Here is a 27,218-nt window from a genome sequence, read left to right as displayed (position 1 = left end):
TGGTGGGAGTTGGCTGTGCGTTTGTTTGAATTCCCCCTCCTAGTTCATCTCACTTTGTATGGTCATTAAATAAGTGGATTTTTGGTAGAGATTTGAAAGAGAAGAGGGCAACCTTCAGTCAAAGGATTTTTTTGCAGGAGAGGATAATACAGCCCATAGTCCCCAAAGTATCTGCATAGAGTGGAGGTCACGTGGGTGTCAGGGCAGAAGCAATTGTCATTTTGCAGAGGAGACAAGAAGCATAATATCACAAATCTCCAAAGGTCCTTGATAGACTACTATGGACACAAGGAAGAAAGGAGAGCAGGAGAATACAGACCCTGGACTTCAGAAAAGCAGACTTTGACTCCCTCAGGGAACTGATGGGCAGGATCCCCTGGGAGAATAACATGAGAGGAAAAGGAGTCCAGGAGAGCTGGCTGTATTTTAAAGAATCCTTATTGAGGTTACAGGGACAAACCATCCCGATGTGTAGAAAGAATAGTAAATATTTCAGGCGACCAGCTTGGCTTAACAGTGAAATCCTTGCTTACCTTAAACACAAAAAAGAAGCTTACAAGAAGTGGAAGCTTGGACAAATGACCAGGGAGGAGTATAAAAATATTGCTCAGCAGTGCAGGAGTGAAATCAGGAAGGCCAAATGACACTTGGAGTTGCAGCTAGCAAGAGATGTTAAGAGTAACAAGAAGGGTTTCTTCAGGTACGTTAGCAAGAAGAAGAAAGTCAAGGAAAGTGTGGGCCCCTTACTGAATGAGGAAGGCAGCCTAGTGACAGAGGATGTGGAAAAAGCTAATGTACTCAATGCTTTTTTTGCCTCTGTCTTCACGAACAAGGTCAGCTCCCAGACTACTGCGGATCCGAGAGTGCTAAAGGAGTTGGCGGATGTGATTGCAGAGCCATTGGCCATTCTCTTTGAAAACTCATGGCGATCGGCGGAGGTCCCAGATGACTGGAAAAAGGCTAATGTAGTACCCATCTTTAAAAAAGGGAAGGAGGAGGATCTGGGGAACTACAGGCCAGTCAGCCTCAGCTCAGCCCCTGGAAAAATCATGGAGCAGGTCCTCAAGGAATCAATTCTGAAGCACTTAGAGGAGAGGAACGTGATCAGGAACAGTCAGCATGGATTCACCAAGGGCAAGTCATGCCTGACTAATCTAATTGCCTTCTATGACTAGATAACTGGCTCTGTGGATGAGGGGAAAGCAGTGGACATGTTATTCCTTGACTTTAGCAATGCTTTTCACATGGTCTCCCATAGTATTCTTGTGAGCAAGTTAAAGAAATATGGGCTGGATGAATGGACTATAAGGTGAATAGAAATCTGGCTAGACTGTCAGGCTCAATGGGAAGGGATCAATGGCTCCATGTCTAGTTGGCAGCCAGTATCAAGTGGAGTGCCCCAAGGGTTGGTCCTGGGACCGGTTTTGTTCAGTATCTTCATTAATGATCTGGAGGATGGAGCGGATTGCACCCTCAGCAAGTTTGTAGATGACACTAAACTGAGAGGAGAGGTAGATACGCTGGAGGGTAGGGATAGGGTCCAGATTGACCTAGACAAATTGAAGGATTGGGCCAAAAGAAATCTGATGAGGTTCAACAAGGACAAGTGCAGAGTCCTGCACTTAGGAAGGAAGAATCTCATGCATTGCTAAAGACTAGGGACCGAATGGCTAGGCAGCAGTTCTGCAGAAATGGACCTAGGGGTTACAGTGAACGAGAAGCTGGATATGAGTCAACAGTATGCCCTTGTTGCCAGGAAGGCCAATGGCATTTTGGGATGTCAACAGATCGAGGGACGTGATTGTTCCCCTTTATTCAACATTGGTGAGGCCTCATCTGGAGTACTGTGACCAGTTTTGGGCCCCACACTACAAGAAGGATGTGAAAAATCTGGAAAATGTCCAGCAGAGGGCAACAAAAATTATTAGGGGACTGGAGCACATGACTTATGAGGAGAGGCTGAGGGAACTGGGATTGTTTAGTCTGCGGAAGAGAAGAACGAGGGAGGATTTGATAGCTGCTTTCAACTACTTGAAAGGGGGTTCCAAAGAGGATTGATCTAGACTGTTCTCAGTGGTAGCAGATGACAGAACAAGGAGTAATGGTCTCAAGTTGCAGTGGGCGAGGTTTAGGTTGGATATGTGGAAAGCTTTTTCACTAGGAGGGTGGTGAAACACTGGAATGCGTTACCCAGGGCGGTGGTGGAATCTGCTTCCTTAGAAGTTTTTAAGGTCAGGCTTGACACAGCCCTGGCTGGGATGATTTAGTTGGGGACTGGTCCTGGTTTGAGCTGGGGGTTGGACTAGATGACCTCCTGAGGTCCCTTCCAACCCTGATATTCTATGACCTCTGGGCAGCCACATGAATGAGAATTCTATACTCTACTCACTGCAATCCTTCCAAATAGTAGCACAGCTCCCACTTTGCTATAAAGCTTTCTCCTGGGTGTGGAGCAGAAAGTGAAGAGCAGGTAATAATAGATAAGACCAGCATTGAAATTTTGGTCTCTGTTAGGTGTTTGCAACTAAGGGAGTGACCCTCCCTTGGTTCCATTTTGTTGTTCATCAAGAAAGGGTCCACAGGTGAGAGGAGATTATGGCTCTTAGGCCCCTTTCTCACATTCCTAGGAGACATTTTGGGTCACTATTCATACACATTTAATCTGTTTGGCACCTTACAGAGGGGAAAATGTAGCTCTATTCCATTTTTCTAGGAAGTGTGTGGTGTAGGAACTGGGCAGTTTATAAACAAAACTAATAAGGTAGGAGACAGGCCATTTAAAATAAGACTTTCTCACTCTTCACCATACTTATAAGCCTTATTTTGATGGAAGGCAATGGAGAAGTGACCCCTTACATTGCCCTGGACAATACAACTGAAGCTCAAACATGTTATTTCTCTAATGCACAAGGTTCTGCTTGCCTTACACCCTGAAATTTCAGTCCGATAATAGATTCACCTCATTTGCTGCACAGCTTGTGTCACCTTGACCTTCGCCTGCCTGACCAGAGTATTTCTCAGTGCATTTAGACTCTAAGAGTATGTTACCCAAAATTCTGTCTCTTTTCATGTCTATACTTCTGTTAACAAATATGAAATTTTTTTTTAAAAAAAGCTAATAAGTCTAGGACAACCAGATTTTTCAGTTTTCTTAACAAATAACTTTTAAATCTGAAACCAAAATAAGGACATTCTTAAAAAGCATACAACTATGTTAATTTTATAAAAGGCAATATCAACTTTTTACAGAACTGAGAAGCTGAAATTAACCGTGGAATCTGAGAAAATGATAGAGCCTTCTGCCATTTCCCAGGCTTATCAGCTGACTACACATTTTGTGAGTGACTCCAACACATACAATTTCAACACACCCATTCAAATGATAAATTCCTTTGCGATTAAACAAGTGCAAACAAAGAATAACTATTAAGGAATGATGTCAGATTGGAGGAAGGTCTCAAGTCGGGTTCCACAGGGATCTGTTCTGGGTCCAGTATTCTTTAATATTCTTATTAATGATATGCATATAAGTACGGGGAGCACATTGATCACTTTTACAGATGACACAAAGCTACGGTGGTTGCCAGTACTTTGGAGGCTACAGATAAAATTCAGAGGCATCTTGATAAATGGGAGAATTGGGCTATGGACAACAAAATGAAATTCAAAAAAGACAAATGCAAGGTGCTACACTTAGGGAAGAAAAAAACAAATGCACAAATACAGAATGGGGGGAAACTGGCTTGGCAGCAGCACTGCTGAGAAGGATCTGGAAGTTGTGGTGGATTACAACCTTAACATGAGTCAGCAATGTGATGCTGTTGCAAAAAAAGAAAATGCACTTTTAGGTTGTATTAACAGAGGCACAGCATGCAAGTCATGGGAGATGATAGTACCGCTCTACTGGGCATTGGTTAGGCTTCAGCTGGAGTACAACATCCAGTTTTGGTCACCAAAGTATAGAAAGGATGTAGAGAAACTCAAAATGATCCAGAGGTGAGTGACAAAGATGATCAAAGGGATGGAATACAAGCATAATGAGCAAAGGCTGAATGAACTGGGTATATTTAGTTTGGAAAAGAGAAGATTAAGCTGTCTTCAGATATGTGAAAGGCTGCCATAATAAAGATGTAGAAAGTTTCCCACAGAGGGCAGGACAAGAGTCAATGGGTTCAAACTACTGCATAGCAAATTTAGATTAAATATCAGGAAAAACTTCCTAACTGTAAGAACAGTAGGACAATGGAACAGACTGCCTCGGGAGGTTGTGGAAGCTTCTTCAACAGAGATTTTCAAAAGGAAGCTGTATAGCCTTCTGTCTTGGATGGTTTAGACACAACAAATCCTGCATCTTGGCAGGGGGTTAGACTAAATGAAGCTTTTGGTCCCTTCTAATCTATGATTCTGTCATGTGAATACTTGGATACTCTATCTAATTTCAGGTTCAGGACTTTCCTAGCTCATCCAGATTTGAATCCTGAACTTGAAGAGCTTGACTGAATGATGGACAAACTCTCAGTTGGGGCTTCCTCAGGTGGAGCTACAGGCCATGCTCAAGAGTTCAGCTGCTCCTCAAATAAAGAGAGCTGGAGGTCCAGTTATCGCCCCTCCCCTTGCTTGAGAAAGCAGTGAACTTCCCCTATCTGCTCACCTCCCTCTGCTGGGAAAGAATGAAGATCCCAGTGGCTTTAATTCCAGTATCTTCCTACAAATTATGGGAGGTGGGGGGGAGAAGAAGGGGAGAGAGAGAAGGGGCCAGGGAGGTATTCAACTGAACATCTGAAGCCCAAATTAAATGGGGGGTTTTGCATGCTCTTACATATATGTTTAAAATTCTCACAGTGTGGTTTTACTAAGTGACAAAACTCATTAGAATAATAAAGAAGGGAAGAGATGTTTTAAAAGATAGGCAGCAGGCATAGAAAGGTGGAGCTCAGAGACACAAAAACATCAGATATTTATTCCAGCCTTTGGCCACAGTCCTGCCTGTGGGATCTAAATTCTCCCCCTCAGTTATTTTTCCGTTAAAGCTGACAAACATGGGTTCATGATTGCAGTTGTGGGCTCAAATATGATTAAAACAAGTATAATTTAATACGATTCTGAAATGCTGATGTGTGTGTGTGTGCGCGCACACAAAAATGATAGTTTACCATTGTAAAAGTTCAATTACAACCTATTCAATTACAGCCTCAAAAGCAGTGGGAATCAGGAAAGGGACAACCTACTTTGTTCTTTTGGCCCATATGTCTCTGAGACTGAAGCAGTATGAGAACAGGAATAGTGTATATCTTTGTTCTGTATTGGACCAAACACATTATTAGTGATCAACCAAGTGAAGTTTTAAAAAAAAATGTTAAACTTATCTGCCTTGTAGGTTGCATAAATGGACTTGCGGTGTACTCTGGCCATTTAATGACTATGTTATCCACATTGAAAATATTTATGCAATTTTTAGCCTATGTGATTTCATTTTAGCAAGTGTTTACTGCTGTCCAAAATCAGAAACTCAAACTTTTCAGGATTAATATTCTAGAAGTAAAAGATCTACAAACTACAAAGAGTGAAAGAGCTACAAATTCTTCATTTATGATTTACCATGACTCAGTGGATTCCATATTTTTTCCAATGAGAGTTTTTGTATCTTATGCAGATAAACAGAGGGAGCTTCCCCAACTACATAAGCTATAAACTTGGGCCTCACAGAAAACATTCGATTCCATGTTTATAATTTCAGCAGAACAAGCTGATCCCTAGCCACATACAATACCAGGGTCAGAGTCTTTAAAAAGTTAAGATGAGAGATTAAAATACTAACCCATGATGCTTAGCTGAAAACTTAACAACCAGCAAAAAGTTACTGTTTATAAAATGCTGGAATGCCAAAAACACTTGACTAAACCTACTTCACTTTAACCATGCATTGGAAAATATAACTTCTTGTACAATGGATTTTAATTAAAAACATACTACAGAGACATAGAGCCAAACTTTTCTCACTTTAATCGTGCCAAGGCCTAATAAGACTACTTGTGTGACAAATGGAAGCAGGGTATGGCAAAAATTATTAGAAGAAGTAACATGCTTTGGCACTGTCCATTGTACTGTCTTATAGCACTTAGTACAAATAGTTCACAGACAGGAGTGGCATAGAAGATTTTTTAAATTTTAATCTTTCAAATAAATTCTAATTTAGCCCACTTTTCCTATGCTGTCTGAAGAAATGCAGAATTTCTGAAGTATACATCAGTTGAAAAAGTGCTTAAATGCAAGCTGTTTCAAAAGACCAAATTTTTTTAAACCAGCAACTAACATTTTCACCAAGAAAAACCTTAGAAAATATTAATATAAACATACATAGTTTATAAAGACAAAAATAGCTTTACTAACCCTTTTATAAACATACGGCATTCAGCAAGGGCCAGAACAGAGAAAGATTAATTATTCACACGTCTCTGTGCCAAGTCTGCTCACTTGCTATGCTTTCTTAATTAGCTCTGTATAGTATATATTTACAGACAGACAAGTTCAGCTAGAAAAGCCATCCTCACATAGCTGGAGTGAATTTAACACCTTCATCCACAACAATGCTGGGGCCACACCTCTCACAGTGGTGCACTACACACAATATAGGATGAAAAGAATTCTGTATTACATGAAGCATTTGTTTTAAAGAACTAGTTTTCCACTACATCATTATAGATGACAATGTTGAGGGTTAACTTGGTGATGCTGTAGTTATGTACTGTAGCTTCATAATTGAGTCTGGACTGCAAGAATGCTTAGCTCTTGAATTTTCATACAAAAGGTATAATTTTGAGAAACATTTTTCACGGGCTGCTTATAGTCCACAGCCATAGTAAACTATACATACACTACAGTATCAGGCAGATATTAGTCACATGCTTAATCCACTACTGGAAGACACTCAGATATGATCGCAGTGAGTGCAGCCTATGAATCTACACAGAATTACATACATACAAATAAAAACTGTTGTGCTAAAAGAAACATTAAGGTTGCAAAATCAAGCATTCAAGAGTTAGAAATGCCTCAATTTGGTCCCCTTGTTAGTATGTATTATAATACTGTCTTTAATTACTTGATCACATTTTTTCCTCATTCAGTTCTCAGAATGGTTGGAGCTCACTTAAGAGCAGCTGTTCAATATCCTGTTTTCTCTTCGATGTTTAATGTGTAGTTCTATGTTTTATTTACTGCACATTATTCAAATGCTGCTCAAGACAGAATTGTTAATTTTTCCATGGGCTTTTTTATGGTATTCATCATTACAGTATTTGATTGCTACACAAACATTAATTTATCACAACCTCCACCCTGGCTTCCACTGTCTTTGCCAAGACACTCCCAGTTCTCACTCCACACCCTGGTTCTTCATCAAATCTTTCCCATACCCCACTGGTTCCCCCATGGCCTATAGCAACCCAGAGTTGAAAATTCAGGGACAGTCCTTCTCAGGCCCCTCCAACTGCAGGCTGACGCATACTCAGTGCAGATGGAAACTTCAGATATTTTAGCTACTGAACTCTAGCAAGTCTCTTCTGAGCATGTGCAAACTGTGATTTTTCAAAGGTTGATATTTCGGACAAAATTTAAGCAGATTTTTATGGAGATGGCAAAAGGCACATTCCTGGCACAAAGACCAGCAATGTGCCAAATTTCAAGTCCTTGCTCCAAATCATGAGGGGGTCAGAGTGTTCAAAGAAAAGGTTACCAGAATTGAACATGGGCGAAACACTATTTTCCCCAGCCTTTTTCTTGTAAATGGGTGAACTGTTCTGGCTGAAAATTTCCAAAAACATTCAGCCAGAGGCAGACACATGGTCCAAATGGTTAAAATAGGTCAGTTATAAGCAAGAGAAAACAGGGTCACATAATGGGAAATGCCAGGCAGTCATAATAACAGGCATTGCTACCAACACCGTCAGAATTTGGCCTTGTTTACCATTGAAATGCTTGCTGCTTTAAATATAACTATGCCAGCAAAGTGGCAAAAAACTTCCCTTAGCACAGATGCAGTTATGCCATTATAAAAGTACTTATATCAATAGAGTTTATTCTGATTCAGGAACCAAAATATGCTAAACCCGTATAAAATGACTTATCCTGGTATAACTGCATCTACACTAGGGCTTTTACTAGCACAACTACAGTAACTCCTCACTTAACGTTGTATTTACGTTCCTGAGAAATGCAACTTTAAGCGAAACGATGTTAAGCGAATCCAATTTCCCCATAACAATTAATGTAAATGGGGTGGGGGGTTAGGTTCCAGGGAATTTTTTTTTTTTTGCCAGACAAAAGACTATATTTTTATATATATATATATATTATATACACACACACAAACAGAGTATAAGTTTTAAACAAACAATTTAATGCTGTACACAGCAATGATGATTGTGAAGCTTGGTTGAGGTGGTGAAGTCAGAGGCTGGGATATTTCCCAGGGAATGCCTTACTGCTAAATGATGAACTAGCAATTGGCTGAGCCCTCAAGTGTTAACTCGTTGTTAATCTAGCCTCACCCTCTACAAGGCAGCAGGAATGGAGGGAGGGAAGACAGCATGGCAGACAGAGACACACACCGTGTGTGTGTGTGTGTGTGTGTGTGTGTGTGTGTGTGTGTGTGTGTGTGTGTGTGTGTGTGTGTGTGTGTGTGTGTGTGTGTGTGTGTGTGTGTGTGTGTGTGTGTGTGTGTGTGTGTGATGCGCATTTCCCCTTTAAGTACCCTGACCCACTCTTAAGTGTTAATCAGCAAGCTGAGACCACAGCTGCTGCCAGGAAGCTCTCTCTGTCCTGAGCCCTGTTGTGTGTCCCCCTGCTCTATGGAGATGGGGTAAGCAGGTTGCAGGAGCAAGGGGGAGGGGGACACCCTGACATTAGCATCCCCCCTTCCCCTTGCACAGCAAGCAGGAGGCTTGGGGAGCAGCTCCAAGGCAGAGGGCAGGAGTAGCACATGGCAGTGGGGGGAGGGACAGCTGAACTGCCAGCAATTGATAGCCTGCTGGGCAGCTTCTGCACAGGGAACTTAGGGGAGCGGGGAGCTGATAAGTGGGCTGCCAGTCCACACTGGTTCCAAGCCCCCACCATCTAGTTGCAACAGGCTGCTCTTCCTGCAAGCAGTGGACAAAGCAGACAGCTGCAGACGTTATAAGGGAGCATTACACAACTTTAAACAAGCATGTTCCCTAATTGATCAGCAATGTAACAATGGAACAACGTTAACTGGGATGACTAAGTGAGGAGTTACTGTATTTTAGGGGGGAAAAAAATCACAATCTAATCGACATAGTTGTGTCAGCAGAACTTTGTAAGTGTAGATCAAGCCTAAATTACCCCGGAATTTTAGCAACCTATTTGCAATGAAAGGTAAGATCCTAGCGCTGGAAATGTAGCAAGAGCTCCAAGAGAAGGCTTAAACCATTTTTTCAGGCCATTTTTTGTAGAATACCTTTTCCCCCCCCTCAAAACATATATTGGGCCACATTCTGTCTTGATTTTCAGCCCATGCAACTCCCACGTACAGCTTTTGAGATAACTTGTGATAGTATTTTGATTTAGGTACGTAAAAGATCTACAATCACCACTGCATCAGTGTGCCTTAAACATTAACTCAAATATTAAATGAAAATATAAATATATTAAATATATATATTAAATATATGTACACAGAGAAGAAAGTATTATCTTCATTTTACAGATGGGAACAGAAGCACAGAGAGACTAAGTGACTGGTCCAAGGCAACAGAAGTTGTCTGTGGCAGAGCCAGGAATAAAAAGCATATCTCCTGACTCACAGTCCTGTATCTTAATCACAAGTTCATCTTTTCTCCCTCTATCTTCATCCAATGTTAGGTTCCTTTGGAGCTGTAAAACTTTATTTCCTCCTCTGTCCATTTTAGAGTGATGGGCTCCTTCTCCAATTTCCTTCCTGGGCCTAACTATGTCACAATACCAACAATTGTGTGCATTTCACAGATAGCTGCACAGAGCAATGCTAACTGGCCACAGTCTAATAGTGCTCCTTTGATGTCAACTGTGTCAGTTAGCCCTTAGTTACTCTTTAATGAAAGAGATAATTATAATGACCATACATAACACCATCCATGGACACTAAAAATCTGTACGAATTTGTTATTTTACAAACAAATTACATGTTTTTCAAAAGTGTTGCCAACTCAAGTGATTTTATCACAAGTCTCATAATATTTGGAATTCTTCTTAAAGCCCAAACTGCTGGAATCAGTAGCTTGCATCAGAATATCAGTTTTAACGTGAAATCATCATGTAGAAAAGCTTGAAAACCTCAAGTGATCTCTAAGGGCTCTGAAACCAGATGGCAAAGAACCACCCCAAAATTTATTATTATTTTTAAATCTTGTGATTATTTGGGACCTGACTCAAACATTAAGAACATTTGGAGTTGACAATACCGCTATTATTTTCAAAGTATATTGGCTCACCGGATTGGTAATATGATATGGAGCCTTTGAAATCTAGGTAATCAGTTCAAATAGTGGCCAGCTATGCAGTCATTAAAAGAATTATTGCGGGATGGCTCATCAGTAACTTATGCAAAGTAAGTTTCATGGCCTCATTCCAGTTATACATCATAATAACTGACACTATTTGACACCCTTGTTAGCAGTCTCAAGAAAGTGGCCAAGGACTGTATTGATATGGAAAGGGAACCACATTTTCCCCTTAGAGGTGGTCCCTCCAGGTCAAACAACCGGCAACAAATGTCCAGTGCTGTGTGGGAAAGCAGCAGTGTTGATGTTGTGTTCTGTGATCAATAGAGAACTTCAATATTTAGGAATATCAATTTTTACCAGCATTATATTCACTTTCAAACCCTTTTCTAAAATAAAAAACTTAAAGACACGAGTTCACATTCCAGATGGTCACATTTAGGGCAAAAAAATAATCATTTTTTAGTAATGGCATAAAACCAGTCTGAAATCACAACTTCTAACTTCTGTTTTTTCCCCACTCTTGTAACTTGAATATAAAAACTATTTCATTTTCAAAAATTGCTCTCGACAGACTTTTTATGCCTAGTTTCAACCCAAAACAAATTTTTATGGCTCGGTTGTTAGCAGGGCTTTATAATGGAAATGCTGACAGAGTAATTATAGTCGTGGGTGCCACTGAAATAAACAATTATGTTAAATTTAAATGGTTTTTAAAAAAAATTCTTTAACAAAACTCTCTTTTGGCACTCCTATGCTGTAACTTTATATATTGATGAGTATCCATTCCATGCATTGTAATTCACATAACGGAAAGAATATACAAATGGCTGCAAGTAAGGTATTTATTTTGGGAGGGAGGAATGTACATGATCGAGTGGGGTTTATGATGACAAAAGAAGATCTGCAACTTATCTCACTGAAAGTTCAGCCACTGGAGAGTGAATAGTTTGCCAACAGATTCTAAATCACACTGACACGAATGAATGTACATCTCAATAGGACAGATTATTGGACAGTAAGTTTCCACTACCACTACATGAGCTAAAATGTAGAGTATTGATCATGTTTTTTCTTTGTATAATACATAATACATTTCCCAAATCACAGGTTTGGAAACATTTCAAGGAGGTGCACAAAAGTTGCCAAAACTGAACTAATCCCTTTCAAGAGAAACCTGTTCAGTGTAAAGTTTTATTAGCAAATATTGGAAAGATACAATCAGGATAAAATCAAAAGATTTTACCTGCACAATAGAAAAATTAATGGAAAGCAATCCATTGAAGAACTATTTGCAGATACCAACAAGGGTGCATGAGGCAGGGAAGGGGTACAGTGGTGAAATGGCTAGTTGTATTACAGAGGCTGACTGGGACTTTGAAAGAATCAGCCACTACTCAAATACACGCTTGCAATGAACACACCTCAGAGACAAGGCTTAGGCTCATATCCTGCCAGAAGTGCCACATGGGCAGGCCCTTCTATCCACATAGAGTCTATCAACTTCTCTGGGATTCTGTGAGAGGTTATGGGTCTGTTTGCAGGATTACAGCCTTTGAGAGTCAAACAATGAGCTTAATAGACGCTTAAGGCCCAATCCTGCAAACTCTTACCCACACAAGTAATTTTACACCCAAAAGTAGCCCGACTTCTTTCAAAAGGACTAATCATAGATTTTATAACAGAAAAAAGGAGTACTTGTGGCACCTTAGAGACTAACAAATTTATCTGAGCATAAGCTTTCGTGAGCTACATCTCACCTCATTGGATACAGTTCACTTCATCAGTTGCATCCGATGAAGTGAGCTGTAGCCCACGAAAGCTTACGCTCAAAAAAATTTGTTAGTCTCTAAGGTGCCACAAGTACTCCTTCCTTTTTTCTTTTTGCGAATACAGACTAACACGGCTGCTACTCTGAAACCATAGATTTTATGGCCAGAAGGGACCACTATGTTTATTCAGTCTGACCTCCTGCATAATTGGGACCACAGAACTTCAGTCAGTGATTCCTGCATCTAGCCCAAGAATTTATGGTTGAACTACAGCACAGTTTGAAAAAGATATCCAGTTTTAAGGACTCCAAGAGACAAAGAACGTATTACACTCCTTGACAATCCTTTCCAATGGTCAATTAATCTCACTGTTAAAATTGTACATCTTGTTTCCAGCTTAAAGGTGCTGACTTCAACTTCTAGCCACTAGAACTTTTCAAATAGATTAAGGGAGACCTCAAGGATCAGATATCTTCTCCTTGTGTAAGTACTTCTTGGCAAAGAACAAGTCACCTCTAAACCATCTCTTTAATAAGTTAAGTATATCGAGCTCCTTTAGTCTCACTGAAGGTGTATTTTCAAACCCATAAATCATGCTTGTAGCTCTTCTTTGAACTCTTTCCAACCTGGACACAGTATTCCAGTAATGGTCTCTCCAATACCACATTGTCACGGGGGCTAGTTATAGAAGACTCAGTCCTCTGACAGAGTCCATGGGAGTCCACCCCTTCTGGGGTATCAAAGACTGAAAGGAAAACCAAACACAAATAAACTAATAAAAGGTTGTAGTAGGACTCTCTTCCTTCAGAGACCCCTTGGGTAGGCTATAGTGCGTTCAGTTGCCCACAGGTGAGCCTCTAGTAACAGTCTCCATGTAATGGTTCAGCACTGGGGCCTTGTTTCAGTCATAAGGGGTCTCAATAGACAATGGTCTGCTGAGCAGCTCCTGTCTTCAGCCAGGACCAATCCAGGATCTGAGGACTAAAGCTCTGCTCTTGTCCAAGATCTGCCACCAACTGAGCTGGGTTTCTCCCTTTTACGTCTTTCCTCTGTGGCGGGGTAGGCTACTTGAGCTTATAGCAGCCCATTAACTCTCGCCTACAGGGTGTGGGGTTTATACACGCCATCATGCACACACACTGCTTCTCTACTCCTGCACAATATTCCTCTGTTTATACATCAGAGGATCATGCTAGCCCTTTTTATCACAGCATTGCATTGGGAGCTCATATTGAGATATTTATCTACAATGGCCCCTAAATCATTTTCCGGAAATAATCCCCACCCTGCATTACAGCCTACATTCTTTTTCCTAGATGTATGATCTTGCATAATGCACTTCCTTGATCGCATCTAGCTTGCCAAGTGATCTTGATTGCTCTTTTTCAGTGATTTGTACTTGTTATTTATAACCCCAGCAATCTTTGTATAATGTTCAAATTTTAGCAGCAAGAATTTTATATTATCTTTGAAATCATTGATAAATATATTGAAGAGTTATGGGACCCCACTAGAAAAACCTCCATTAGCTGATGATTCCAGATTAACGTTAGCCAACACAAAATATGTTACCCATTCCCCTCCACCACCCCATAAATATGTATTATGAGCATGATATTAATATTGTATATATATTAAATAGGAATGTTGCATAGTTATGGTAACTGACTTGTTTGCTGATTATATATATATATATATCCCACAATACTCTGCAAAGCTAAATATAGCTTTTCGCATTAGCTAATTTGAAACCTGTTAAAGACAACATATATGAATAGTGTGTCCTCATACAGGTTGGGTTTTGCCTTCATGACCCCTAGTACTTGGAATGTGGTATCCAAAACTAATGATAAGGAAGGAACAGGTCGATACAGGAAAACAAAGTAAAAAGTGATTGGTAGATTTTAATCTTGGGTGATGTATGAAGTGCTTTTAGCTTGTAAACAACCATATTATAAGTATGGCTGATTTTGAATGCATACTTTGGAGCACATCTTCTGTGTAAGATGAACTGCACACTGCAAGGGAACTGCTTCCAGGAAACAGTGATCTTGTTTTCATATTGGACTATTTTGTTTTTAGACAATAGATTAGCTAAGCCTGGTTATTTGGTATCTTGAACATTTTTTTAGCGCAAAAACAAGTGTACTCAAGTAACTGTCTATACTTTAGACAATATTAACAATTATGTTCTGAGAGCTAATACGGTCAGGTAGCCACTTTTTAAACCACTTAATATGTTCCACATGCGTCACATGTGTTTTCAAGATGAGTCCTGAGTAAAGGCCTGATCCAAAGCCCACTGAAATTAATAGGAAAACACTCACTGACTTCCACTGGCTGTGGATCAGATCCTTTCGGTACTTAAATACCGACTATACATGAGAGCTAGACAGCTTAGATTTACACAACATGTTTATCTCATTAGAAAATACATTGGCAAACTGAGTTTTAGTTTAAAATTAATAAAAAATTGTGATAAAGAATATATCACTTCAAATCAACCACATTTTCTCCCAAACCATTCAAAATATTTCCAGACCAACCATCAGCCAGAACACTCCATGCCTTTGAAAAGAACAGAAGTGAAAGAATGCAATCTCACTCTGCTACCACCCATTTAATGGCAAACATTAAAGCAACTTCATATCTTTCTTGTGGCAGAAAATTAAGAAAGTGACAGAAGTTAGTGGGATGTTGATTTAAAAATATCAGGAGGAACAAAAATCTCAATAAAGGGAACAAACAATAATAAATTCTACATTATAAATTGCAAAATTATCTGCACTTTCTACTGTCTAATAACTGAAAACACTGAAAAAAAAAGAATTAATTTCTTTTAGCTATAGTAATGTTATGTATAGTACAGTGGGTACGTATATGTTAGTATGTATGTAGTATGTATCGTACAGCTATGTATAGTAATGTTAATGTTACTAACAATTGCAATAAAAATTTTAGACAGAAAACTGACTTTCAAGTTGATGGTGCCAATTTAATCAACCACTTTCAGTTTCTTAAAGAGAACAGATTTATCATCTTTGTAAGCAAACATGCCAAGATAAATATTCTGTTCCACCCCATAGATTTTTTTTCACTATCAAACACAAATATCTGAGTTTTGTTTATTAAGTCTACCATACTTCCTACTATTACTACAGTAAATGGAAAATTTTGGTCATTAAAACAAGATGTATATCTCATGAGAAAATATTACTGTAAATTAAGTGATAGTTTAAAATTCACCACAGAGTTAATTTTGGGAAATGGAGAGTTCACATCCAGATGGAAATGGACCTATAGGTGTATGACATGTAGTAATGAAAAGAGTTTACTCAACATCATCAAAAGAGGACTCAAAGAGAGATGTAGCGGAGCAATGCTCCAGTCTCGTACCAGTCCCATTCCTCCTCCAATGGAACTTTGCTATTTTCAGTTCACCCAGGTATAACTTGGTGCTAGTTAGAGTAGTAGCACACAGGATGCAGGTTCCTGTAGTGCAGCCAGGACATAAAGGGCATGTCTACACTGCAATTAAAGACAGCGGCACAATCATAGCTGGCCCAGGTCAGTGGACTCAGGCTTGCAGGGCTCAGGCTACGGGGCTATAAAATTGCAGCAAAGGCATTTGGGCTCAGGCTAGAGCCCCAGCTCGGGACTTGGGCCAGCTGTGGGTCTTTTATTGCAGTGTAGATATACTCCAAGGCACTAAGTCAACCATGTGTTGTCTGAAAACAAAGATACTTTGGAGGAGGAAATTAAAGCAGAAGAGTCAAATTTCATCTGATACTGACATGCTTCCTGAGTTCCACTTTTCAAATATTTTCTTGGGAGGAATCCCAGACCTGACCATTACGTCTGAATTTTAGAATTCAAATCCCTGGCAATTTCAGTTGCCTCTTGCGCCCTCCTTCCTCTCAATCTGTTTAGTTCAGAATCAAATGAAGAGCTAGGGCTATCTTACAGCTCCATTTGTGGGTATTATCTTTGCACTGACCCCACAGAGAGACCTAAGTAGCGTCCAACTCTCTCAGTTACCTGAGGTCCTACTTAAAAGAGACTCTATGGTATAGTATTCAGTGGTAGCCGTGTTAGTCTGTATCAGCAAAAAGAATGAGGAGTACTTGTGGGACCTGAGAGACTAACAAATTTATTAGGGCATAAGCTTTAGTGGGCTAAAACCCATTTCATCTGATGCATGCAGTGGAAAATACAGTAGCCACATATATATATATATATATACACACACACACACACACACACACAGAACAAGAAAAAATGGGTGTTGACATACCAACTCTAACAAGACTCATCAATTAAAGGTGGGTTATCATCAGCAGGAGAAAAAAAACTTTTGTAGTGATAATCAGGATGGCCCATTTCAAACAGTTGACAAGAAGATGTGAGGAACAGTAGGGGAAAAATGAGCATGGGGAAATAGTTTTTAGTTTGTGTAATGACTCATCCACTCCCAGTCTTTATTCAAGCCTAATTTAATGGTGTCCAGTTTGCAAATTAATTCCAGTTCTTCAGTTTCTCGTTGGAGTCTGTTTTTGAAGTTTTTTTGTTGAAGGATTGTGACTTTTAGGTCTGTAATTGAGTGTCCAGGGAGGTTGAAGTGTTCTCCGACTGGTTTTTGAATGTTATAATTCTTGACGTCTGATTTATATCCATTTATTCTTTTACGTAGAGACTGTCCGGTTTGGCCAATGTACATGGTAGCAGGGCATTGCTGGCACATGATGGCATATATCACATTGGTAGATGTGCAGGTGAACGAGCCCCTGATAATGTGGCTGATGTGATTAGGTCCTATGATGATGTTCATTGAATAGATGTGGACAGAGTTGGCAATGGGCTTTGTTGCAAGGATAGGTTCCTGGGTTAGTGGTTTTGTTGTGTGGTTGCTGGTGAGTATTTGCTTCAGGTTGGGGGCTGTCTGTAAGCAAGGACTGGCCTGTCTCCCAAGATCTGTGAGAGTGATGGGTCGCCTTCAGGATAGGCTGTAGATCCTTGATGATGCGTTGGAGAGGTTTTAGTTGGGGGCTGAAGGTGACGGCTAGTGGCGTTCTGTTATTTTCTTTGTTAGGCCTGTCCTGTAGTAGATGACTTCTGGGTACTCTTCTGGCTCTGTCAATCTGTTTCTTCACTTCTGTAGGTAGGTATTGTAGTTTAAGAACACTTGATAGAGATCCTGTAGGTGTTTGTCTCTGTCTGAGGGGTTGGAGCAAATGCAGTTGTATCTTAAAGCTTGACTGTAGACAATGGATCGTGTGGTGTGGTCTGGGTGAAAGCTGGAGGCATGTAGGTAAGTATAGTGGTCAGTAGCTTTCCGGTACAGGATGGTGTTTGTGCGACCGTCACTTATTATCACTGTAGTGTCCAGGAAGTGGATTTCTTGTGTGGACTGGTCCAGGCTGAGGTTGATGGTGGGATGGAAATTGTTGAAATCGTGGTGGAATTCCTCAAGGGCTTCTTTTCCATGGGTCCAGATGATGAAGATGTCACCAATGTAGCGCGAGTAGGGGCGTTAGGGAACGAGAGCTGAAGAAGCGTTGTGACCCATGGAAAGCATGTTAAGGCAAAGATTTTTAATTGAGAGTTTGGGGGAAGGCAGAAAGACGGAGGATTAATTTCAAGTGCACTTTGATAACTAGTCTTCAAATTTGTAAAAATAAACATTGTATCTAATCTAAGTCATAATATGTGGTGTTTATACAAATGTCTGGTATTGGCCTTGGCACGGCTGCCCTACTACTCCTAGCAGTTCTGAAAACTGCAGCATAGCCAGCATTAACTGTGTATATTAAGCACAAAGTGTTTGTATAACACTGTGATGACGCAAAAGGTGTTCGGACTACTAATATTTATCCAGAGACTTTCTCCACGATAGTAATGTTATCCAAAAAGCTCTGCTGGATGGCATGTGTAAATAAAGAGTTTTAATTTTCACATTTCTCCAAATCCATTCTTATATACAAAAATTCATACAATTCACTACATATAAAAATAAAAATTAAAGCAAGATCATATAACAGCTATGCTTATAATGGGGGTTACTTGGGAAAAATTCTGCTCTTGCCTATACTGGTATAACCTCACCAATATCAGTGCTTATCTTACAGAATTCTAGGAACACTTGGACCAGAACTCCAGCAACCTAGTTGGATGGTTAGAACATGTCAGTCTTTAACACAATTCAGAGAGATGATTAAAATGCAGTTAAATCCTGTCAGTACTGCAAGATGTAAATATGCTTTAACCAGGTTGGGGAACTACTATGTAGTGGTGAAAGTGCACAGACTGCAGGCTGTGGACTTGAGTGGTGGTTTAGGCCTCCTAGAGTGGGAATGTATTAATACAGGGGCTGTTCTGTGGGAGTCAGTGCCAGGAAGGTAGGAAATACATCGAGTCTGATTCTTTCTTGAGCAACCTCTGCACCGGGGACACCTATGAAGCCCTGACTGGATTTTACAGAAAGCCTCACTAGATAGGACCTGTGAGGGAAAGAAGTGGCATTAGCCACTCTCTACCAGGAGTGAATTACCTTTTCCCCTGGAATAGCTGTCCCCACAGGGGTGAAGGGAGTTACAAATGGCAAATAAAAGATGACTAAGTAAGGCTACCTTGAATCTAGGTCTACTTATTGCTCTTCCTGCATTAACCCACTCCATTAGGCCATATTCTTTAGGACCACCTGGAAGCTAGGATGCTAGTTTGAATATTAGGGTCTAGATTATCACCTGATGTAGACTGACATAGCCCTATTGAAATCAATGGAGCCACCCTGATTTACACCATCTAAGAAACTGTCCCTTTATGGGTACAATCAAAATCCTAACTATTATCACACACTTTCACTGATATTATAGTCACAGGTGCAACTTCATAGAAAGGCTGTGCCATTATATTCTAACCTGTAGTTTTCACGGAAAACCAAACTTTCTATTTTGAAAAATTAAGTAATTTTTTAATTCTCTGATGGTGAGGAAATGGTTTTCCTGTTTTTAAAGTGAGGCTGTTACCATATAACTCATACATGGTTTGATTTAAATACTTCAGACTTGCCACATACTTCTTTACTGAAGAAGACAAGTACCTCTGCTGAGTTTGAACACAATAGGTTCATAATTAAAGTAACAAATATTTTTAAATTGCGTATTAAGCATGCTCAATAAATACTAGCTATCTCCCCAACCAACACAACTGCCAAAGCTGCCTGACTCTCCTCCATGACAACTAACTAATTTTCTCTGGACCATTGTGGATTACCTTTCAAAAAACCTTATGATGATATAGTTACATAGTAATAAGTTAACTTTACCTGTACTGACCATCTACAGAATTTGTAATAAAACAAGCATAGAAATGCGTTAGAATTTCAGAAGCATGCCATGTCTTGATTTAAAATAAATATTTAGAGACACCATCTAGAGATAGAAAGAAAATGAATATAAATAGGAAAAAAACCAAAACATTTACCAAAAGTTCAAATTTAAGATAAAAATCTTTGAGAAGGAAAATGCACAACCCACATTTTCTTAATTTAAAGCATTTAAAGTAGGATTTTCAAAAGTCACTTAGGTTATATCTACACAGCAGACAGACACCCGCAGCTACCAGTGTAGTTGCTGTGTGGACATATTCTGAGGTGCTTCTGAAAATCCCACCCTTAGAGTTTTTAATCAAATAGTGATTAATGTACCTGTCTTCACTAAAAAGGATAAAAAAAAATTAAACAAACAATCTAACAGTGCAAATACCTGAGCAGTAATACTCTGACCTTAGTAGTTCAAGAACCAAATTAGGATCAACATTACCCAAAAAAGCCACAGTAGTGTGAATTCATTGTTTCATTTATTATAGTACTAGATATTTATATTTAAACAGTATGGCAAGGGAAACATTTAGTTTATATATATTATTCAAAATGACTAACCAAGTATTATTTTATCAATTTCAATTGGTTAACAACATAGTAAAAGGATCCTTATTGGTTAATAACTTAGATCAGTTTATAATTAAAACATACAGTGTTTTAATACCATGTGCTGCAAAGAGCCACAGGAAACACATTAAAGAGCCACTTGCTGCTCATGAACCTCAGTCTGAGTATCACTGCTTGAGAGAGTAAATCTTTAAAATGGTATTTTATGGATAACTCAAAGACAGAACAACCATCTTCTCAATGCCAATAATAGCCAATATTACATAGAAGCTATACAGTATCAGAAGCTCCATTGCTCCTCTCTCTAGTGTAGCATACAAATTACACACTATGCATATCTGAAGCAACAAATCATATTTGCAAATTTAATTGAGCCTATTGGCAATTGTTCCATTATGGCAGTAGAGCTGCCAAGTTAGTTACATGATTGTTATCTTCTTTGGTGTCAAGTTAATAAAAGATATCAAAAGAAAACAAGTTTTAGGAATGAATTTAATTACATTCTCCCTTCCATGCTCCCTTTATGGTAATCTGTTATGCTACTGAGACTAATTTAGATTGCAAGCTTCTTGGGGCAGGGAACTGTCCTGTAATTTACTGATAAAGAGCTATGCACACACCTATAGGCCTGAAGTAAATAAAATAATAATAATGAAAATGCCAACATTAACACGTTACCCAGTAAAGCATTTAGCCACAATTATGAGTCATACATTTGACCAATGTAAGAATGAAAACAAGTCTGAGTACACCTCTGTAACACTGCTGTAAATATGAAGTAACTTCACTGATGTCAATGAAGTACAGTGAGTTATTCCAGATTTACACTGGTGTAATTAAGCAGAATTAAGCCCTAAATGTTTTATTAAGGAGATCCCTTGAGGTTAGTTATTATCAGTCTCTAAGATACATTTTAAAGCGTATAAGTATGAACTTGGGTTTTAAGAGGATAGGAGAGATAATAGTTGGGAAAGGATTTTTTTTTTTTTTTAAATAGTAAACCAGCTGTAAAGTAACCACAGTCCTGGCTGCATCAACAAATCACAAAGCTCAGGACTGCTAAATTTCAAGGTTGGCTGTGATTCTATTTCTGAAAAAGAGAAAGGAAGTAAGACTAGGGACACAAAACACCCGCTGCTGTAGAATTTATCATCACCCAGCTCTCTTGCTTATTCATACAGAAATACCCATCATATGTGTGATAAGAAAATATCCAGATAGGAAAAAACAAAACGATCCATTTCCTCTTCCTCCTCTATTTTAACATAAAAATCAACTGATTTTTTTCATGATATAAATAAACTAAGTTCTTTATGTCTTTAAACGGTACATTTATATTCTTCTATTAATAGAATACCAGCACCACCACCAATTTTTCTTTTAACACACTAATTCTGGGCCTCCTGCTGTGGGGTGATGTGTACCTGCAATTTCCATTAACTTTAAGATGTCTGGGGTACTCAGCACTTTTCAGGGTCAAGAAATTTAATGAGTACGGACAGCTCCTTTTCTGAAGGCTTTCTTTCACAAAAGAAATGCAAAAGGCTACATCAGAGTAACATTTCAATTGTAAATACATATTGATGTCAAAATACTAGAAATGCTCTCTGGATAATGGCCAAACACATTACCAAGGATACATGTCCTCACTCAGACTCTAAAGGGAGAATTGGTGCTTTTCATCAACAATTTGGATGGGGTCGTATATTTGCAAATTACATCTTTTGGATGTAACTTTACTTTAAATGTTATAAGACACAGAGAAGCAAACAAAGTCATTTGTTATATTTCAAGAGAGCATGTGTAGCATTTTATTCTGGTTAATTATGTACATCCAAACAAACAATTCCTTCAGAAAGGATCCATGTTAATTCATTAGTGTTATTCAAGTACGTACATAAGGATAACCACCACATTCCTAATAAAAATGTCAGGTCTGTTCACGGAAGTTTCTCTATGCTATTACAATGCTAGCTAACTATCTGCAAAGCACAAGAATGGAATGCTATTTATCTTTAATTCAAGGATAAAGAAATATTTATTTGCTCATTTTTTCTCAATTAAAATGTTATGCCCTATATTCATCTAAGCCCAAAAGACAAACTGCAACTTGGTCTTATAAGGCTTAGGTTTTTACATGAAAGCCATCATTTGGAATATTTTCAAAGAAAACAAATAGTTGTAGTCAGGTGCACTGTAGTGAATTATCTTTATTGATAACAACTGTGTAAAGAAGCCATGAACTAAAGCTGGTTAATAAGAGTATACTTCAGATTTATTCTATAATTCCCAGGTCAATGGAATTTGTAATGTGCCAGCAGACCATCTTTGTTTATCTAATAGAAGAGCCCAAAAGAATGGAGTCTTACAGTTTTGTTCTCATTGGAAACATGTGGGTCCCTAAACAGTCAAATATGACACTCTGAGACTCTCTGCTGGTAACCCAGATAACTGCAATCTACATTGTGTAATAAGTACATGGATAGCCGAATAAGGAGAGGTTACCTACCTGTAGAGAAACTGGATGTGGATTTAGAAAAGCTTTGATGATCAGCAAGAAGACATGTCATTTCCATACCAATACAGTGACATATTTAGGAAATATGATCTCTCCAAAACCAGAACTAGTGAAAGTCATGTGAGGTTTGAATGAAATGAAGTGTGCAAGAACAGCTTTAACGATACAAAACCTGCAATTTCCACCAGCCCAGTTCTTAGCCCTTGTGATTCTGAGAAGCAAACTACTGTCACAACAGATCCTTGTGATCATGGTCTTGGTTCCGTCTTGACTCAGCTAGAAAATGGACAAGAAGTAACCATTGCATTTGGTTCCAGAGCCCTGACCAATCCGAAAAATCCTATTCTGTCACTGAGAAAAAGGTTTCTGGGAAGTAAGACACTTCAGAGCCTACCTGTGGGATAGGAGATTTATCTTAATCCCTCTCTGCTTTAATCATCATGTGAGGTTCTGGACAAGCAACTCCAAGAATTGCAAAATGGGCCACTAAATTAATGTACTTTGATTTCCAGGCAATGTATCATCCAGGTGCCAAGAACACCACTGCAGATGGTCTGTGTCACCTGCCCATACCTTGTCATGAGGGTGCAACAGAGAAAGACAAAGAGACTGCAGTTGCACAAATCTCTGCTACAACTCAAGGAGTGATCACAATCTCAGAGTGGGCAACAGACATGGGAGAAACAAGGTACTTCAGGACCTAAAGACTTATATAGTTAGCAGATGGCCTTCCAGGATGATGACACCAGAACACCTGCAATCCTACAGACATATATCACATGAGCTGTTCTTTGTATATAAATGGATTTCAAAAACCGATCATCTTGTTGTGCCTACACTTCTGAGAATGATTAATTCACCTGAAACATGAAGGACTTCTGGAGATGAGTCTAACTCAAAGATGACTGTGACAAGACTTCTGGCAGCTAGGGCTGGACAAGCAATTTGAGGAAATAATCAAGAATTGCACAGCTTGTGCTAGCAGTGATAAGTCATAGAAAACCTTTAACATCCCTCACACCAGTTGATTATCCCAACTATTCACAGGAGAAACTGGCTCACAACATAATAGGATCCTTTGAAGATCATCCTGTTACACAAAGGTTTGCCATAGTAATGGTAGACTATTACTCAAAAGTGCTGGAAGTTACACCACTGGAAAGGTTACCACTGAAATAGTGATTAAGTTCATGTCATCAGTCTTTGCCTGAGAAGGATTTCCCAAGGAACTGGTAACTGACAGTGTAATACAATTGACCTCCGAAGAAATGCAATACTATCTCAACAGCAATGATATCAAACACAAAACAGTTTCTTTATATCATCTAAGAGATGATGGTCTAGTCAAGAATGAACAAACTGGTGAAAGAAAGTTTGCAGCTTATCAGTTTACAAGCAAGATCACAGAAATAAGTTTTATCACCCTTTGAACTGTTAAGAGGATGCAATGCCAATATATATCTTACTACCTGTCAAGGGCTTACATGTCCTCTTTTTCAACTAAACCTTCAAATGAAATTATTTGTGAACATGTTAAGAACAAACAGGAGAAATACAGACAGTACATAGGTTTCAGAGTAGCAGCCGTGTTAGTCTGTATCCGTAAAAAGAAAAGGAGTACTTGTGGCACTAACAAATTTATTAGAGCTTATAAGCTTATGCTCTAATAAATCTGTTAGTCTCTAAGGTGCCACAAGTACTCCTTTTCTTTAGACAGCACATAGATTGTAAGAAAGGTGCTAAACCTCACTAGTTTCAAACTGGAGATTTTCCTCACATTAAGCTGTGACACAGTCAGAAAAGGATGTTCAAGCTATTCATGTCCTTTGCAGATGATAGAAATCTGACAAGATTCTACTGTATTAATAGATGGAAAGAAAAGGAACATTTCAAGATGGTCCACAGTTCATCAGCTACAAGCTGAAAAGGAGAATGGTCACTTCTATCTTGGACTGCAGAACATCGATGACACCAATAGTGATGAGGGAAAATCTATAGTAGGAGGAACTGATTCACTGCCTAGTCTCATTCTTCCCTCTATAGGCATTAGGAGAAGTGTGAGACAAAGGAGACTGCCTAAAAAACTGGAAAACTGTTACTGGACTCAAGTGATGATTTGGAAGTGACTGTTTAGAGTAAACATTGTAAAAATTAAAGAGAAAGAGTGTGTTGTATCTAGTTCAGTACAGATACCTATCCCAGTTTGTGTTTGTAAGTTAGTTCGTAGACGGTTCCTGTAGCTTTGAGTCCAGGAACTGCAACTTCCAAGAAACACTGGGGAAAAAGGGAGAGAAGAGAAAGAGGAGAAGGAAAGGAAGAACTTGAGCTCTGTGAAAGAGTGAGGGGAATAAATCTTACTTTTACTGTTATGAAGCTTCCCAAGATTTCCTCAGAGGGGTTCAGGTACAAAAATGCTCTAATTTCAGAAGTGCTGAGCACCCAAATGATACCATTAGCTTCACTTAAATGTTTGTGTATTCACACATGTATATCTATGCTAAAACTCAGCATAACCAAAATGTAATGTTAATTATATAAATATACACAAAAAACTCATCAGCTGGATGATGTTTGTCAATTACTTCCAGTTCTGTTCCTATTCTAATGAGCTGAAAATTGCAATTACATTTTCACAAAAGAGAAACAGATGTCATTGTGAGGATGACACACCAGCTCAGGCCAGAGCCATAGGCAAATTCACTTGTGTGAACAAACTGTCGATTAATCGCATTTAACTCACATTATTAACTCAAAAAAATTAATTACAGTTTTAATCGCATTGTTAAACAGAATACCAAGTGAAATTTACTCAATATTTTGCATGTTTTTCTACATTTTCATATATATTGTATTCTGGGTTGTAGTTGAAATCAAAGTGTATGTTATTTTTTATTACAAAAATTTGCACTATAAAAATGATAAAAGAAATACTATTTTTCAATTCACCTCATACAAGTACTGTAGTGCAATCTCTTTGTCGTGAAAGTGCAGATTGTAGATTTTCTTTTTTGTCACATAACTGCACTCAAAAACAATGTAAAACTTCAGAGCCTACAAGTCCACTCAGTCCTACTTCTTGTTCAGTCAATCACTAAGAGAAACAAGTTTGTTTACATTTACAGGAGATAATGCTGCCCTCTTCTTATTTACAATGTCACCAGAAAGTGAAAACAGGCATTTACATGGCACTTTTGTATCTGGCATTGCAAGGTATTTACATGCCAGATATGCTAAACATTCATATTTCCCTTCATGCTTTGGCCACCATCCCAGAGGACATGCTTCCATGCTGATGACGCTCATTACAAAAATAATGTGTTAATTAAATTTGTGACTGAACTCATTGGGGGAGAATTATATGTCCCCTACTCTGTTTTACCTGCATTCTGCCATATATTTCATGTTATAGCAATCTCGGATGATGACCCAGCAGATGTTGCTCATTTTAAGAACACTTTCAATACAGATTTCAGAAAACGCAAAGAATGTACCAATGTGAGATTTCTACAGATAGCTACAGCACTCGACCCAAGGTTTAAGAATCTGAAGTGCCTTCCAAAATCCGAGAGGCACGAGGTTTGGAGCATACTTTCAAAAGTCTTAAAAGAGCAACACTCCAATGAGGAAACTATAGAACTCGAACCACCAAAAAAGAAAATCAACCTTCTGCTGGTGGTATTTGATTCAGATAATGAAAATGAACATGCGTTGGTCCACACTGCTTTGGATTATTATCAAGCAGAACCCATCATGGACGCATGTCCCTTGGAATGGTGGTTGAAGCATGAAGGGACATATGAATCTTTAGCACATCTGACATGTAAATATCTTGCGATGCTGGCTACAAAAGTGCCATGCGAATGCCTGTTCTCACTTTCAGATGACATTGTAAACAAGAAGCGGGCAGCATTATCTCCTGCTAATGTAAACAAACTTGTTTGTCTGAGTGACTGGCTGAACAAGAAGTAGGACTGAGTGGACTTGCAGGCTCTAAAATTTTACATTGTTTTGTTTTTGAGTGCAGTTATGTAACAAAAAACTCCTACATTTGTAAGTTACACATTCACAAGAGAGATTGCACTACAGTACTTGTATGAGGTGAATTGAAAAATATGATTTCTTTTATCATTTTTACAGTGCAAATATTTGTAATAAAAAGTAATATAAAGTGAGCACTGTACACTTTGTATTCTGTGTTGTAACAGAAATCAATATATTTGAAAACGTAGAAAAACATCCAAAAATATTTAATAAATTTCAATTGGTAATCTATTGTTTAACAGTGCGGTTAATTGCGATTAATTTTTTTAATCGTGGTTAATTTTTTTGAGTTAATCATGTGCGTTAACTGCGGTTAATCGACAGCCCTAATGAATACAAAATAATCAGAGAAAATACGAATATTGTCACTTTCTGGAGTAATTAGAATAATTTTTTCCCATAACGGTTTCATTTAAAATTCAAGAAAAAATGGTTTCTAGCAT

At 38.7% G+C, this 27,218-nt stretch overlaps 1 protein-coding gene and 1 long non-coding RNA gene across 4 annotated transcripts in view; one reads left to right on the top strand and one right to left on the bottom strand.

The window, feature by feature from the left end:
• WDR70 (WD repeat domain 70) overlaps positions 1–27,218 on the bottom strand; it is a 271,059-nt gene that overhangs the window by 123,943 nt on the left and 119,898 nt on the right. The window lies entirely within an intron of this gene.
• Positions 3,736–27,218, top strand: part of LOC140911222 (uncharacterized) — a 38,611-nt gene continuing 15,128 nt past the window's right edge. The window contains exons 1-2 of the long non-coding RNA XR_012158869.2: positions 3,736–3,996; positions 12,665–12,751. This is a non-coding gene — a long non-coding RNA (uncharacterized LOC140911222). The remainder of the gene's footprint in view (positions 3,997–12,664; positions 12,752–27,218) is intronic.

Source organism: Lepidochelys kempii, chromosome 5 (assembly GCF_965140285.1).
Source record: "Lepidochelys kempii isolate rLepKem1 chromosome 5, rLepKem1.hap1, whole genome shotgun sequence".
NCBI lineage: Eukaryota > Metazoa > Chordata > Testudines > Cheloniidae > Lepidochelys > Lepidochelys kempii.
Note: the sequence above shows the minus strand (reverse complement) of the source record. Positions and strands in the feature narration are given on the sequence as shown.